Source organism: Panthera leo, chromosome C2 (genome assembly GCF_018350215.1).
Source record: "Panthera leo isolate Ple1 chromosome C2, P.leo_Ple1_pat1.1, whole genome shotgun sequence".
In the NCBI taxonomy this organism is placed as follows: Eukaryota; Metazoa; Chordata; class Mammalia; order Carnivora; family Felidae; genus Panthera; species Panthera leo.
Genome location: NC_056687.1, coordinates 147,667,692 through 147,680,015, shown reverse-complemented (window position 1 = coordinate 147,680,015; position 12,324 = coordinate 147,667,692). Strand labels below are relative to the sequence as shown.

General features: G+C 46.9%; 1 protein-coding gene across 6 annotated transcripts in view; it reads right to left on the bottom strand.

The window, feature by feature from the left end:
• The window catches only part of CMTM7 (CKLF like MARVEL transmembrane domain containing 7), a 49,850-nt gene that overhangs the window by 24,876 nt on the left and 12,650 nt on the right, over positions 1 to 12,324 (bottom strand). The gene's annotated exons all lie outside the window — the stretch shown is intronic.

The window sequence follows — 12,324 nt, the reverse complement described above, 5'->3', positions numbered from 1 at the left end:
AAGCATGTGTCGCTGATGGAAAACCACAGTTGTTAAGGATGTATGATCATCATACGGTACCCAGTGAGGAGTGGAGAAGGAAGTCTTGAGTGTTGGCCAAAGGCTGGTGCCCAATTAGAATAAGTAGAGCTGAGTGGGAGCAATAAAGCATGGTCAGCAACTTCTCACTCAGCAAACACAATTACCAGCGGGCCAGTTAACCGCTCTGCGCCTCAGTTTCCTCATCTTTGCAAGGGGGATAATTAAACCTACCACACAGTGTTGATACGAGGATTAACTGAGCCGATTTGCGCCAAAACATTTAGAACAGCCTGGAACGTCTCTAGTAAACATTCACGAATGCTAGGTATTAAAAAAGTTCTTTTGGGGGTTTGTTGGGAAGAATAAATGGGATGTTTGAGAAGTTCTTAGCACACAGTGGCTCTTGAACAGTGACTGTCGGGGCGCCTGGGTGGCTCAGTCGGTTGAGCGTCCGACTTCGGCTCAGGTCATGATCTCACGGTCCGGTCCGTGAGTTCGAGCCCCACATCGAGCTCTGTGCTGACAGCTCAGAGCCTGGAGCCTGTTTCAGATTCTGTGTCTCCTTCTCTCTCTGACCCTCCCTCATTCATGCTCTGTCTCTCTCTGTCTCAAAAATAAATAAACGTTAAAAAAATTTAAAAATAAATAAATAAATAGTGACTGTCCTAAGTGCCGTGTGCTGTCACCAGGTGATGACAACAATGTTAAGGACAGCTTAGACACAGGCCCTGTCCTAAAGGAGAAGGAGCCTCAGACCCAGACACAAGTACTGTAAAGGAGAACGAGCTAAATGCCACCAGGGAGGTGCGATTTATAAGGAAGGTCCTTGGAAAGGCAGGTGAGGCATGGCCTCTGCAGGGGCAGTCATGGCCTTAGTGAGGACTCTGTGGGAGACCGGATTTGAATATACAGAGAAGAGAAAATGGGGGCTTCCAAGCAGAGGAAGCATGACAAAGGAAGGCCTCGGGGTGCAAAAGCCCAGGGCATATTTGGGACTAGGCGACTTGTCCATTTTGGGCAAACCCCACATGTGTGTAAAGGGGCGTGGAGTGGGCATCAGATTCCAGGCTGAGAGAGTAGTTATTATGGATGGACAATGGGGAGCCAGTGAAGGTTACTGAGCAGAGAAGAACCACAGGCAGAAGTGGATTTCAGGAAAACGAATCCAATCACAGCATGCTGGAGATGGGGGAGAAGAGACTCAGGACTAGACTCGGCACCAGCCAGAGGGGACAGGTGGGCGAGGAGGTGGCCTCCGATGCACCAGACTGCATGATGATACGGGGAGCAGGCCCCCCTCCAACCACCAGGTCCCCGCAGCTGGTGAGTTCCAACAGGAAACTCCCCTTGCTGGCGCTTGCTGGCTCGGTAGGGAGGTGGCCGCCTCAGATTCCTCAGCCTGCTGACAAAATGCTGGAAAGGAGCTGGCAATTCCATCTGTCCAAACACTTCCCCACGCGAAACCACAGATTAAAGGAAAGTATGCCAGGCCTCCCGCTTCTGCAGGCCATTAGCTATCGCCTCTCCTGCTCTCTGACCCAGTTCTGGAGAACGGCCTCCCAGAGAGGACCTCTCCTGCCTGCCCTCTGGCTGTCTGTGCTTCTGGAGAGCAGAAAGCCTGCCCATGGTGAACCTCCCGCTTCAAACAGGCAAAAGTGTGTGTGTGTGGGGGGAACACCTCACCCTTTCTTCCTCCCTCCTCTGGCTACCCTGTCCCCAGTTCAAAGGCTCGGTTAGGGCGCCCTACGACCTGCGACCCCAGGTTCAGAAGGCAGGTGTCAGGCAGGCCCTCCTCAGGGGTCTGCATTCTCCTTTGATCTCTCACTTCTGAGTCATCTCAGAGCCAGGCGAAAACACAGACCTCCCTTCAGAAAGCCCTCCGCCCCCTTGGCCTTCCCTTATTAAAAATAACCTCGGAAGGCTGAAACCCAGCCGCTCCCTGCGTTTCCCCTTCCTTACCGGACCCTGAGTCCTCTGTGCTGCCGCAAAAGCCACCTGGTGGTAAGACAAAGAGGGCCTTTCAGTCTCCACCAAGAGGCCCTGCTCCTGTCCCTGTCTGGGTGCCTTTGGAGGAAGCAGACAGTGTGTGTCCTAAACAAAGCCTCCCCTCCTGCACCTGCCAATGGGGAACTAGACCACTCGGATACATCCAACACAAACACACTGCCTTCCAAGGGCACTACTGGTGGCAGGGCATTTAGGATCTCAGGAAGGTGAGGCAAACCAACTTGAATCTAGCTATGGGCTCGAATGCTTCTTCCTAAATCCCGTTTCTGAAAGGAGTTTCTGGGCAGAAGTGAGAAACATGCAAAGCCAAAGAGAACAGCAATCACAGAAAGGAGAAAGAGAGACAAGGATTCAGAGAAACCCACATCAGACTATTAGTATGTGAATGTCTCAGAGGGATGGACTGAAAGTGGGTTGGGTCATGAGTAAGCTTAAGGATAAATTCTTTCTAGGCTATCAAAAACCCTCAACAAAATATCAGCATAGCAAATCCAACAATATATAAAAATATGCAGGTGCACAACAAGTAACTAAAGTTTATTCCAGGAGGCATGGCGGGTTCAACATTGGAAAATCAATGTAGATACCGTATTAACAGACCAAAAGAAGAAAAACCAGGTATGTGTATCAGCTGATGCTGAAAAAGCACTTGACAAAATTCAATACCCATTCATGATAAAAACTTCCAGCAAACTAGGATAGCAGGGTAATTCCTTAACCTGATAAAAGGCATGCACGTAAAAATCTACAGCTAATCTAAGACTCAGTGGTGACAGACTGTATGCTTTTCCCCTAAGGAACAAGGGAAGGTTATCACCTCTCACCAATCCTATTCAGCATATTTCTGGAAGCTGCAATAAGGTAAGAAAAAGAAATGAAAGACTGAAAAGGAAGAAATAAAACTTTTTTTTAAAGTATTTATTTGAGAGAGAGAGAGAGAGAGAGACAGCGCACGTGACCATGAGCGTGAGCAGGGAAGGGGCAGAGATAGAGGGAAAGAGAATCCCAAGCAGGCTCTGTGCTAAGAGCCCCCCACGCAGGGCTCGAACCCCCAAACCAGGAGACCATGACCTGAGCCTAAATCAAGAGTTGGGAGCTGAACCAACTGAGCCACCCAGACACCCTGAAACTTTATTTGTAAACAACAGGGTACCGGTGTAGAAAAAATCTCCATAAAAAGATCTAAGAGCTAATCAATGAGTTTAGCATTATCAGAGGTTGCAAGCTCAATATACAAAAATCAATATATTAACAACAAACCATTGAAATCAAACGTTAAAAACACATAGGACTATTTACAGTAGCATCAAAAAAGAAAAAAGGAAATATTTATTAGGTAAATATATAACTTTAGAATATGCTGAAAACTACAAAACACTGATAAAAGAGGGGCGCCTGGCTGGCTCAGTCGGATGAGCATCGAACTTTGGCTCGGGTCATGATCTCACAGTGAGTTCAAGCCCTGTTGTCGGGCTCTGTGCTGACAGCTCAGAGCCTGGGGCCTGCTTTGGATTCTGAGTCTCCCTCTCTCTCTGCCCCTTCCCCACTCTACTCTGTCTCTGTCTCTCTCTCGAAAAGAAACATTAACATTTTTTTAAAAAATACTGATCAAAGAAATCAGAGAAGACTTACATAAATGGACAGGTATAACATGTTCATGGACTGGAAGGTGCAACATTACTGACATGCCAATTCTCCCCACGTTGATCTACAGACTCAACGAAATGCCAACCAAATCCCAGCAGGCTTCACCGGTACGTACTGATGAGCTGTACATGGTAAGGCAAAGGGGTTACAAGGTGGGGAGAAGGACCGACTACAAAGGAGTGGCACAGGGGCATCTGGGGGGATGATGGGACTGTCCTCTATCTCGCTGTGGTGATAGGGACATGACTGTGCACTTGTCAACACAGAGCTCTTCGAAACTTTCTGAAATTGGTTGTGGTGATGGCAGCACATATTCTGTGAATATACTTAAAAACCACTGCACCTTTTATATGGCTGGAGATGGTGCGGCCAGACCGCACAGTGGGAGAAAAAAGTCAGAGGCCCCAGCCCTCACTATGCTTTGCAAAGACCTCACTGCGGCATTTCCACAGTGGTTTCTCAGAACTCTGACTTTTCTCTGCCCTGGAATCTTATTGATAACAGAAAAACCGTCCAGAAACGCCCCTGCTACAGGAATGACACAGCCCCCAACACTCACAGCTCACCCACGCCAGTGCCCAGGCGATTTTGGACTTGCCCAGTGGTTCGCATTCTGACCCAGCACACACGTCCGTATACATAACAACTAGAACAACGGGGATCTTGAACATTGTCCTCCTACTGCACAGGAGAGAAATTTGAGACCAAGAAAAGAAACGTGATTTACCTAGGGCTACTCAGTTGATAGTGGCAAAGGCAAGGGCCAAGCCTATGCCCTTTCTTCATCGCTCTGACACCTCTCTGTCGGGTCAAAAATACGAGCCTGGCACATAGCACATGCTCTATGCTGGATAGCTAAGTGCAAAATAAAACTTTTGCATACTCTGAATGGGGGTGAGTAAGTTCTCTCCACATGTTGACACTGACCTTGCCAATCTAACTTTCCTATCAAAAGGACCAGCACAGACCCCTAGAAATAAGATGGGGACAGGCAAAGGGGAAAAAGAGGATGAAGGCCTTGTAGAAAATAGGACTATTATAAGTATGAAGAACAGATCCCATTGATTTCTGGGGAAAGGATTAAAGATCTCACTAGGACACCAAGAAGAGGTAGCAGAGTAATAACTAACATTTCCTCAGAGCTCAAATACTTCATACAGGATCTGCACAGTAACCTGGGGAGCAGGTAATACCATCATCCCCATTTTGTAGATGAGGAAACTGAGGCACAAAGAGGTTAGGTGACTTACCCAAGATCTCACTCCCACAGTGGGAATTTTACTAGCTGTGTGACCTGGGACAGCTACATAACCTTCCAGAACCTCAGACTTCCCATTTGGAAAGTGGAGATGAAAGATAGAACCCCACTTAGAGGTAATACCAAAAAAAACAAAAACAAAAACAAAACACTGAGCACAGCACCGGGGCAAATTACATGCTCTACATATACTGAGGGGAAAAGAAAACCCTCATGTGGTCCATGGAACAATTCTATTATGGTAAACCATCTGCGGGCCTTATCTCGCTACATTCTTGGGTTATCATTGCTTCTTCCTTCACTGACTTTCCCGGAAAGAGTCTTTTTCTGCGCATGAATTAGAAGCTAAGTAGAAACCACTGCTTCATCAGCCTCCCTTTTCTTCCCAGTGGAGAGGGCTCTTTCAGCCCTGCTTGGCCTGTATTTTTCTTCACCTCTCTCCCTGGCCCCAAGGAACAGAGATTGACATTGACTTACAGTGGACATCTGTTCAGGGGCAGATGGCCTGTGTGATTTGAATATTTATTGTCTCAGTAATTTGTACTTTACATCTTCCGAAAGTAAGAAGGCAGCCTTAGTAAGAAATGCCAAATACACAGGGAGGAGCAGAGATCTGCACCAGATAGGAACTGTGAACACAGGGTTGAAGTACCATTACCAAGAGCAACAAGTAAGTACACACTTTCAAAGTCGATGCAAAGTTAAGAATAAAAATTGAACCAAGAAAGCTTAGGTTGGTCATTAGGATTGAGGGGGTGGAGAGAGCTCCCTGGAAATAAACTCTGAAATGTGTCCCCTGCCCAAACTGGCAATTGTGGGGCAGACACTGAGGAGAGAAGAAAATAAATTATCACGTGTTACAGAACCCCATGCTACGACTTCTAATATATACTGTTAAATTATGACAGCAAGGTGAAAAGCATCAAAATAACAAGGTGCCCACATTATAATGGAGGGATCAGGATGACATCAGCTAAGCCCACTCATCAATCTTAGTGCCATGAAAACAGAGCTAACCAGACATCATGCACCTCCTGATGGAAATACACATCACCACCCATGATGTGGCCTTGCAACAAACAAACAAGTCGAAATCTGATGAACCTCTGTATCTAATTGACAATTTGTAGAAAATACGGAGGACTGGAGAACTTGTTAACGACACCATAGGGATGCATTCAGACACATCTACTCAGTAGGCATGAACCACAGGAATGAATGACTAGATTTTTATTCAGGTAATAAATTGTAAGGAAAAAGAAGGAGGGGGAGGAATGCACAGATTAAAAGGGCGCCTGGGTGGCTCAGTCAGTTAAGCATTTAAAAACATTAAAAAAAAAGAAACTTGAGAGACACATAAATGAAATAAAATGTGTAGTTTTTGTTTGTATCCTGATTTGAACAAACCAACTGTTTAAACACACACACACACACACACACACACACACACACACACACACACACACCTTGTAATTTCAAGGAGAGAGAGAGAGAGAGAATAGAGAGAAAGCAGAACCTGTGATTATAATCACTTTGATTTCAGCCGCAAACTTCGTGTATACACTCAGGCAAGGACCGAACAGATCATGTTTGGAACTTGTGTGATGGTGGGGCCGTGGGTCAATTCTGTTTTTTCATACCTTTTTTTAGATCTAACTATATTAATGTTGCTCTGAGCATATATAGGTGATAACATAAAACGTCAAAAATAAAATGCTAGATCTATAAAATATCTTCAATGCAAGATGCAGGTAAAACATAAATTAACAGGCTCATTGCACCATTAACTCCTCTGGCAGTTTCTAGGAGACAGAGGACAACGAGGGATTAGTTGTCAAAGCCTAACAGAACCACAACTAACTTACTTCTATGGCTGGCAGCAATTCCACATCCCAGCACTACCGAAAAGCCCATTTTGTGAACTGACCAGGAAGCTTTCCAACCCTCTGCCCTCTCTCTCAACTCTGGGCCTCTGCAAAGGCTGTTCCTTCCTCCAGCAACTCTCCCGCCTTTTCCTCCTGCCTTGCCCATTCCCACGCTCAGGTCTCAGCCTGGAGGTTCCTCCCCTGGGAATGTCTGTCTGCAGACAAGGGAGGATCCCTGCCTGTGATCTGTGCGGACACTAACCAGACTTCGGATTCAAAGGTGCTCTTCCTTGCACATTTTTGCTTCCCTCTGGTCAGGGGAGTAACTTACCAATGCTGTTGGCCAGACCAGGGAGCGGTTACCGCGTGACAATGTGCCAAAGTCAAACCTCGCGGAAGCGTGTCAGGCACGCGGAGCATCATTGCCAAAGTGGGAGGAGGCAAAAGCCAGCGTATGAGCCCAGCGCCGATGGCTTTTACTTCTTTTATGGACTCTTCCAAGGAATGCTGCATTGCTCACACCCTTGATGGCATGAAAGATGACAGGGTGTATAAAAGTACTTTAAAAAAAAAAATTCAGAAGAGAAGGACTCTGACTGTAAAGAAGTCGTAGGAATATCTTAGGCAATTTATTTTCCTTCCTCAAGTTTTCTTTTTATACAGCCCCAAGAGCATGTAAAATCTCAACGAAGTTTAAAAGAGCTCTTCTAACGAGCATACAATAAAAATTCTACGTAAGAGATCTGTCATCACGTAATTAACATTTTTCTTTCTTTCTTAGCAGTGCCTAAAACAACGGTGACGAAGCACGAGGCTTGTTCAAGGTCCACATTTTCTGCCGATGGGGGAGGGGCTGGCCTGCCTCGTTCATCGCCGTAGCCTCGGCCACTGGCAAGGGGCTGGGACAGAACAGGCGCTAAACATCTGCTGAGGTGACCTGAAGCAGGGCCTCTGCCAGGCAAAGGGGCCGTGACCAGAACCACACCAAGGGTTAGCACCTGAGCCATAAACAGACATCCCAAAGTGGGCCTGCCCTGTCTGGCCTTGGATTCCTTTCACCTTGAATCCGAAACAGTAATGCCCCTGTTCTGTGCTTCCTGGTGTTAAATTAGGAGCCCTGTCCTGACAGCCTGACAAACTGAGACACTTCTCTCATCCCGTGGCTTGTCTCCGATTTGCTTTGGCACAGGAACCCGCTGTTTTGACTGTGTGGGTCCGTGGAAACCTGTCAACTCAACTACGTCAAAACGAAAGGTGCTTTCACACTGGTGGCCAGGACAGCGGCTGTAACTTTACCAGAAACTCCAGGTGGGCATCCCAGCCTCTCCTTGCGAGGGTCCCACCTGCATCTTCCTCGGCCTCTCCTCCCTCGGGAGGGAGACCCCCCCCCCACCCCGCCCTGCGCCTTTCTGGCCTGCAGGCCTGAAGTTAATGCCCCAGGCACCCCGGTGCCTCCAGGCTTGGCAAAGGGGCCCTCCCACACCGGGCCCGCACCCCACCCCTCAGCAGGCACTTCCCCACGTAGCATCACATCTTCTGAGGAGGATCCAAGTCTCCAGCATTTCATCCAGGCTTTAAATGTTTATTTTTGAGAGAGAAAGAGAGAGAGAGAGAGAGAGCAAGTGGGAGAGGGACAGGGCGGGGGGCAGGGGGGACAGAAGATCTGAAGTGCTGACAGCACAGAGCCTGATGTGGGGCTGGAACTCAAGAGCCGTGAGATCATTACCTGAGCCGAAGCTGGAAGCTTCTGACAGAGCCACCCAGGTGCCCCTGGCAGGCTTTTTTACTTAAAAACATTTTTTTAAAATATTTATTTATTTTTGAGAGAGAGAGACAGGCAGAGTGTGAATGGGGGAGTGGCAGAAAGGGAGACATAGAATCCGAAGCAGGTTCCGGGCTCTGAGCTGTCGGCACAGAGCCCGAAATGGGGCTCGAACTCACCAACTACGAGTTCACCACCTGAGCCAAAGTCACATACTCAACCAACAGTGCCACCCAGGCGCCCCGGTTGACTTTTTAAAAGGAGTGTTATTACCAGGGGCTTTGTCCAGAAAATACGCTTTCGATCATTTAAAACAAAACAAAAACTTGTGAGTGCTTTCTATGCTCCAGGCACTGATGTAGGAGCAAGGCATCCTGAGGTGACCCAGACAGAAAGGTCACTGTCCTTCTGCAGTTCAGATCCCGGTGAGAAGACCCACCATGAATGAGACGTGACGTGAAGAAGTCAGAACTGGGCAACGGGACAGGGTGATGGGGTTAGGGTGGCGTTAGGGGGATGACTTCAGATGGGGCCTTTGGAGAAGACCCCTCAGAGGCAGGACAGGAAGTGGTCCAGTGGGGAAGCAGGCAGTCTCCACACATGGATGTTTCCTTATCTATAAAATATGAAAAACAGGGCCTTGGAGCCTCCACACGGAGCTGACAGAAAAGGCAAGAGTAGAGCATCCTGCCTCTTAAAAGCTTCAGACAGAAGTGACAAGTATCTCTTCTACTCATTCCTTCGGTGAGAACCCGTGGCACAGCCTGGCTGAAACAGAGACGGCAGGAAACGTCTGGCTGCACAGCTGTCAACCAGGAACAACCCCACACCGTGAAAGAGGGAGCATGAGTTTTTGGTGAACTAAATATCCGTCATCGAGTGGAACCCTGTACGCAGTATCCAACCACATAACTACCGTGAATTCAGACGCTTGGCGCGAAATAGGAAAAACAGTACTTACAGGATAGGGCTGTCAGGAAGACTAAATGAGGCAATTCATGTCAAGTTCATAGAATTGGACTTGGTAGGTGATGGGTCTTCAATACATTTTAGCCATTGCCCCAAGGATGTGATATTTGAGGTAAGTCTGTAGGTTTTCCTTCCTTCCTTCCTTCCTTCCTTCCTTCCTTCCTTCCTTCCCTCTCCCTCCCTTTTCTTTCTTTTCTCCTTTTCTCTTTTCTTTTTTCTTCCTGGTAGGTTAGATAATAGTCTGGTGTTGTTCATTTCCTGATTTAGGTAACTGTACTGAAGTCATGGAAGAGAAGGTCCTTCTTAGGAAATGCACGCTGAAGAACGCTGGACAAAAAAGCATTATGCCTGCAACTTACTCTCAACTGATTCAAAGAAAAAATAATATGTACATAAATGGAAAATGATTAAACAAACATATTAAAAGGTTAACAGTTAAGAGGCGTTAAGCATCCGACTTCGGCTCAGGTCATGATCTTGCGGTTCGTGGGTTCGAGCCCTGCGTCGGGCTCTGTGTCTCCCTCTCTCTCTGCCCCTCCCCCGCTCACACTCTGTCTCTCAAAAATAAATAAACATTAAAAAAAAACTTTGGGGTGCCTGGGTGGCTCAGTCTGTTGAGTGACCGACTTTGGCTCAGGTCATGATCTCATGGTTGGGACTTTGAGCCCCATCTTGGGCTCTGTGCTGACAGCTCAGAGCCTGGAGCCTGCTTCAGATTCTGTGTCTCCCTCTCTCTCTGCCTCTCCCCCACTCATGCTCTGTCTCTCTCTGTCTCAGAAATAAATAAACATTTAAAAAATATTTTTTTAAAAAGATTAACAGTTGAGAACCTGGGGGAAGGGTATACGGGGGGGGGGGGTGTCTCTGTACTGCTCCTGCAAAGTTTCTATAAATCTGGAATTATTTATAAATAAAAAATACAAAAGTATATACATATATGTACATGTATATATACATATATATGTAATTTAGAGACTGAAGTCATTGGGCACTTCTACAAACATTTTTAACAAGATCAACTATTTCACAAGCAGATTAGGCAGGGCTAATTCAACTGCCTTAATACATATTTGGGGGGCTGCAATATCTTTAAAGATTCTACTAGAATGCTGTAGAATTTATTTGGAATCTAATGGTTCGGGGGAACTGGGGACACATCATTCAATGGCCACAGAAAGCCAGAAGCAGCTCTTCTTTGGAATGTACTTTTCATCTTTTGTCTCTACTCTGCCATCCGACAATGACTCTCTGATGTTCTCTTCATGTTTGCTCTGTCTTTAGGGTTCTGCTTTTCTCAGCAGAAATTCAAGGACTGCTTCTCTTTTTGAATAAGCTATTAAGGAAAACGATGTACCAAAATAAAGGAGATTGAGATATAACTGTCATCCAGAACAGCAGACGATGGCCATCTCTTCTCTGAAACACTGTTCCTGCACATGAGCCGTTGCTACTCAAAGGAGAAAATATTCAGTGCCTACGACCCACCATGTGGACGATTTCTAGAATCTGACCAAAATGGAAAGTCTTGAACGGGTTGTATCAGTTTCCTGCAGTTGTTGTAAAGCACTACAATAAAGGTGGTGGCTTAGAATAACAGAAATTTCTTCTTTTACAAGTCTGTAAGTCAGAGGTCAAAATCAGTACCACTGGGCTTAAATTAAGGTGCTGGCAGGACTGCGCTCTCTCTGGTGACTTGAGGGAGAATCCATTCCTTGCTCCTTCCAGCCTCTGGCGGCTGCCCCGGTGTTCCTGGGCTCACGGCCACGTCACTGCAATCTCCGCCACATCTTCACATCACTGCTGGAGAAGGTCATCAAACAGATGTGACCACCAGCTGACCTGGGAGCTGGACCTGGGTCCTCAGAGGTCCTCACTGCCTCCCCCGTACCATCCGTGGAACTTGGGGTTCTGCTTGCCTTTCGCACTCCCAGAGGCTACTCCGAGGACCGTCTTGAGATAGTGATGCAACGTTGAGAACACCTGCACGGCGTATGGGACTGAATGCAGTTAACGCCTCTATGGAAACTTTTAAGATTTGGTGGGCATGCGCAGGAATCCATTCATCTTACTGCCGCCCAAGGCAAGCCTTGTATGTAAGCTCCCTTTGCTTATTAAATGTGCCGCCTGGTTGGTCTCTCCCTGCCTTCCCACTATGTGGGACTGGTTTCAGATTACACCTGGGAAGCACCAAGAAGGTTTCAAACCAACACTCCCCATCACCTTCTCCTTGGTGGGTCTCTTTCAAAAACACCTGTCATTGGATTTAGAGACCTCCCAGGTAATTCACATCATCATTTCAAGACCCTTAACTACATCCGATAAAACCCTTTGTTCAAATAAGGCCACGTTCACAGGTTCCTGGGATTAGGATGTGGACATAGATTTGGGGGGTCATCATTCAACCCACTACAACTGGAAAGCAATTTTTCATCCCTAAACCACACTAAGACAAGTGTATGTTGAAGCAGCGATCGCATCCCTAAATACGGGATTGATGTCACCGTAAGCGGTGAGAGTAAGCTTACAGTCAGCAAGGGGACCCCTATTAGACACAAGGGGTGCATATTGTGCTGCAGAGTTTCATTCTCTGCCTGAAGTGGAAGTCGGTAAACAGGACACACTGCTCAGTGACAGTGACACTTGACAAACCCTTGTAAAACCAATGTCACATTGTCAATACAAGGGTTAGTTGTGTCTCTTTTACCTTTTCCAAGTGAAACTCACAACCGTCTGTGTCAATAAGGCCTCACCTCAGAAATCAAATTTCTTTTCTCCAGGAAACTTTCTCTGTGGTT